Source organism: Galeopterus variegatus, unplaced genomic scaffold (genome assembly GCF_000696425.1).
Source record: "Galeopterus variegatus unplaced genomic scaffold, G_variegatus-3.0.2 Scaffold1584, whole genome shotgun sequence".
NCBI classification, from domain to species: Eukaryota; Metazoa; Chordata; class Mammalia; order Dermoptera; family Cynocephalidae; genus Galeopterus; species Galeopterus variegatus.
The window spans coordinates 165564-171209 of NW_007727695.1; positions in this window are offsets into that span (position 1 = coordinate 165564).

A 5646-nucleotide genomic window follows, 5' to 3' on the forward strand; every position below is an offset into this window, starting at 1 on the left:
ATGAAATTCTCCCTTTTGCAACAACATGGATGAGCTTGGATAAACTCATGTTGAGTGAAATAAGCAAAGCACAAAAGGATAAATACTCACTCATTAGTGGAGCTAAGAGATAAAAAAGAAAGGAAAGAAAGACCACAGCGGTGTGCTGGACTTGCAGAGGGAGAGAACATATCTAGGGATACAAAGTGCAGTGGGGAAAGGGGGATGGGGATGGAGGTCAGGGATAATTGGGTGGGGGACACGGGGTATAATCACAATTTGTGGTAATGGGCATGCAGCCAGTATGGATCTGGCCATCACATCTTAGGCATGAGTGGTGACAATTAGCTTTGTACCTCATGAATATCCATAACCTATAAATTAATTAATTAATTAATTAAAATGCTGCAATAGATTGAAGAAAAAGAACAAGGAAAAGGTGATCAGTACTATAAACATGCACCTACAAGCATAATAGCAATACATCAAAACATCTTAATGTAAGAGATACTCCTAAACTCAAATGACACAGAAGTATTAAAAGTTAACCAATAGGGAAAGACATAGCAGGAAAACATTATTAAAAATAAAGGTGTGACAATAGTAATAGATAACAAAATAGAATTAAAAGTTAAAAGCATAAAAATGGGTCAATGATATTCACATTAATAAAAGTTATAGTACTTGATAAGGAAATGTTATAATTCTTTTTACATCTGGCATAGCTTCAGGGCATACAAAGCAAAAACTGAGAGAGAGAAAATGACAAATTAAATTCATCTCTTTCAGAATTAGGAGATCAAGAAGAGAAAAAATACAAATAATTTATTGAAAAATATAATTGACAAGCCTTTTCTACCATATTATAAGCTCTAACTCCACATACCTGATTTGCTGAATTAACTGATGTTCTCTGTTCTTTCTTTAGTAAATGTCAGTGCCCTTGACATGCAAAGGCTAGAGACTAGTAAGTTACTTTTGTATGTTCACCCACTTTTGCCCTTAAGAGTTAAGGTGTTCAACACCTGTTCATACCTGTTCTTATTAATACAGTTCTTAAATTAAATATTATGTAAACCAATGAAATGCAAATGTAAAAAATAGTACTTGTTCCTAGAAAACTAGTTGAATATTTTGTAAAGATTTAGTAAGGATGAATCACTATAAAAATCTGTTGTCTGATTAAGTGTGCATAAGACAACTGTAAAAAGATTTGGGTTATTTTATTTTTTAAATGACTCCTCGGTCTGACTTTTTGATTTACAAATCTTGTCAGGTAATAAATCATGTGGTAATGACAGAATTTTGAGACAGAAAACAAGTCTTTTTCAAACATCCATGGAACCATTATTCGTTAGGAAAAGAAACCTGTAGGCAAACACCATAGAGGCATAGGCATCACAAGGTGCAGGATGGATCTCCCAGGCAGAAGGTCTGGCCAAGGACAATGCGTGCAGTCCCAATCTCCCTGGAGTCCTCTAGAGAGGGTGCTTGTGCCATACATTCAGTCCAGCTTGCTCACTGCCAGGCAATCTAGAAAAATTCTGTTATCACCCAGGTAGTGATCCAGTTTGTTTCTTTACAAGTTTTTATCACATAGGTCACATTCTGTCCACAAGGCTATAAAATTGAAACTCACAGCAGAAGATTGGAGGAAAAAGTTATTTAGAAATAAAAAGTCTCTTCTAAATAATTCAAGTTAAAGAGAAAAATCAAACCTAAAAATACAGATCATTTAAAATGAAAAATAGTGAGTACACTACATACTGAAACCCATGAATTAATTTCCGCTTTCAGTCAAAATGGAGTAACAGGGATTAGATTTAATCTTCCACCTCAAACAACCAATACACAGACAAAATACATAAAACAAGACCATGGACATCAGGAAAAAAGGACAGTAATCCCTGAGAAACAGGAAACAAGGTGAGCCCTACAATTGCCTCAGCTTGCTACCCTGAAGAAATTTGGGGGCTGCAGTGTGGTAGGGTTGGGCAGGCAGAGTAGGCAGAGCCTGGCAAACTTCCTTAGTTGAAGGGGTCCAAGGAAACCAAGTCAACTAGAATGCCCAGTACACAGTACTGATGAAGGGCAGGTATGTGGTAGGGTTGGGCAGGCAGAGTAGGCAGAGCCTGGCAAACTTCCTTAGTTGAAGAGACAGGGCCAGGGGTCCAAGGAAACCAAGTCAACTAGAATGCCCAGTACACAGTACTGATGAAGGGCAGGTTGCGCATGGAGGGAACTCCTAGGGATCCGCAAAAGGTTGTCTCCAGTATTCTTGAGTGTTCTGGTCAGCATATAGGCTTGAACTACTCAAGGCTGGGAAAAGAATTTCCCAAAAGAATTAGAGAGGATATTACCGAGCACTCACATAGGACCAGAATCAGTGTCTGTTTCCACTAGCCAGACTAGAAAATTTCATAACTGTGGGCACCTATTAGAGTATTCAAAAAAGTCTTGCTTCAATAATGGGATAAATTAACCCTAGATTAAATACTTCTCAAATCCTACCTAATAAATCTTAAAAGCAAGTACTGAAGAAGTATGACTATTTACAAGTAACTTAACTGTTTCCCAGAACAAAGCTTAAGAAATACAAAATATCAATCATCCAATAAGGTACAATTCACAATGCCCAGCATGTAATCAAAATTACAAGGCATACAAAGAAGGAGGAAAATACATGCAATAATGAGGAGAGTGGAAACCAGTAGAAACCAATCTGAACTGACAAAGATACTAGAATTAGCGATGAGGACATTAAAAATTAGTATAAACTGTATACCATATCTTCAAAAACTTAAGTAGAATCAGCAGTGATACAAAAAAAGATCCAAATCAAACTTATAGAGAGGAAAACTACAATATCTAAAATGAAGATTATATGGAATTATTTGCTAACTAGACATTGCAGAAAAAAGATTAGTGAAATTGAAGACATAGCAATAGAAACTATTCAAAATAAAACAGAGAGGAAAAAATAATTTAAAAAATTCTGTACTTAACAGAACAGTGAGCTATGGGACAACATCAAGCAGACTCATATTAGTCTTTCCCAAAAGAATTAGAGGGAATAATACCCAGCACTCACATAGGACCAGAATCAGTGTCTGTTTCCAGTAGCCAGTAACATATTAGTGCAATTACAGTTCCCAAAGGACAGGAAAGTAGGTACAAAAAATTCAAATAATAGCCAAACTTTTTCCAAATTTGATGGAAACTGTAAACCCACAGATAAATGCAGCTCAATGAACATCAAGCATTAAAAAAAATGAAAAAAACTGTATCAAGACACATTATGATCAGTTGTCCAAAACCAGCAGAGAAAAATGACACATTATGTACGAGAGCACTTAAAAACATTCATGGTAAGATTTATATTATCTTTTAATTCTGTTTTTCCGTGAATTTTTTGAAGTACCCTCATACATGACAGCATATTTCTTATAGAAAACAAGCAAGAGGACAATAGAGCAACATTCTTTAAATACTGAAAGAGAAAAAAACCAAAAACCCCTTGATGGAGTTTGGATATGTTGTCCCTCCAAAAGAGTACACCTTTAAACTAGAGGTTACGCCGTCACAACCTTTGACTAACAGTCATGGGGCGGATCCCTCATGAATGGACTCATGCTCTCCCTGGGGGAGGGGGGATTAATGAGTGAGTACTCGCTCTATTAGTTCCTGCGAGAGCTTGTTGTTTAAAAGACCCTGGCACCTTCTCTCTGTCTCTTGCTTCCTCTCGCCATGTGATCCGCTTGTACCCGCTGGCTGCCTGCTGCTTTCCGCCATGAGTAGAAGCAGCCTGAGGCCCATGCCAGATGCAGCTGTCCCAGAATCATAAGCCAAATAAACCTCTGTTCTTTATAAATTACCCAGTCTCAGGTAATTCTGTTATAGCAACACAAAACGGACTAAAACACCCCTTCAACTTAGAATTCTATACCCATCAAAAATATACTTTAAAAATTAAGGTGAAAGAGACTGTTTCACATGTACAAAAGCTAAAAGAATTCATGACCAGCAAACATGTCCTATAAGAAATATTTAAAGAAGTCCTTGAGGCAGAAGGAGAATAATACCAGATGGATAAATGGATGCACACAAAGGAATGAAGAGCTCCAGAAACAGAAACTATGGGAATGAATAGTAAGGTCTTTTCTTATTAAGGTCTCTTTAAAAGAGAATCTTGTTTTGACACAAATAACAATGCAGTGTGGGGCTTGTAATATACATAAGCATAAAATGTATGCCAACAACAGCAGAGCCTCTAGCCAAGTCTAATTGGAGGGTGGTACAATATATTGTGACACGTAGTTTTTATGATAGATTGTAATGATGGTTTAGGGTTAGGAAATCTATTCAGATGAGTTATATATGTCAAATCCTCCTTTCCCTTATTCAATTAATGGACAAACTTTCTTTCACACATCAAAAATTTACCAACTGTGGGCCGGCCCGGTGGCGCACTGCTACAGTGCCCCACTTGGGAGCGCGGCGGCGCTCCCGCCGAGGGTTCGGATCCCACATACAGACCAGCCGCTCACTGGCTGAGGGAGGTGCGGGCGCAACACTGAGGGTTGCGATCCCATTGCCGGTCCCGGTCCGGTACAGGCGCGACACTGAGGGTTGCGATCCATTGCCAGACACGAAAAAAGACAAAGAAAAAAAAATTTACCAATTGTATATAAGACAGTACGTCAAAAGTTCATGGAAAGATTTGTATTATATTTTAGTTCTATTTTTCCATGAACTTTTTGAAGTACCCTCGTATGTGCCATGCACTGGATATTGGCAATTCAGTGGTGAATAAGATTTGGTCCCTGCCTTCATGGAGCTGTCTAGCAGGAGATAAACAAGTAGAATAAAGAAAAAAACAAAAACAAACAAAATAAAAATGTTAACAGTAGAAAGGTTATATGATAGGAGAAATACAGGGTACTATGAGAATACATAAATTGGCACTTAATCCAGATTTTTAGAGCTCTGGAAAAGCTTTCTAAAGGAAGTAATGCTCAAAGTGAGTAGTGAAGGACAGTAACCCTGAAGGCTGGAGTAAGGCTGAAATAAGGGGACTGAAATAAGCAGATACCAAATTGTTAGTGGTCATATCAGGCTAAGAATTTTGTATTTAATCAAGAGAAGTCAGAGGCCACTGAAACTTTAATGAGGTGAGTGATATCGGATTTACATTCTCAACTCTTAGTTTGTGGAAAGAACTTTAGGAATACCAGAAGCAGGAAAGCATTAGGGTGCTGTGGAATAGTCCTGTTGAGATAAGCATGCACACTAGGATGCTGGCAGTTGGGTATGGGAAAAGTGGACATACACAACCTAAACATAAAGTGGTATTGAAAACTTTGATGGTTTATTGAATGGGAAAGAGTGGAGTCAAAGATTCTTTGGGAGTTTTAATCGGTGTTACATATAAAAAGGTAGCATGGTCAAGTAAGTTTGGAAAATACTAGGTTATGTATAAAAAGATTTCTTTACTGTCATACTTCTCAGACCTTTATGCTGCTCTTTAAGAAAGCCACACCATATACATACACAAGATCCAAACATTTAATTACAGAATCCTTATTTTGCAGAACACCACATAAAATTAGTGTTCCATAGAAAACACTGGTTTAAAACTGCTCTCCCACAAAAAATCTCCTTCCGATT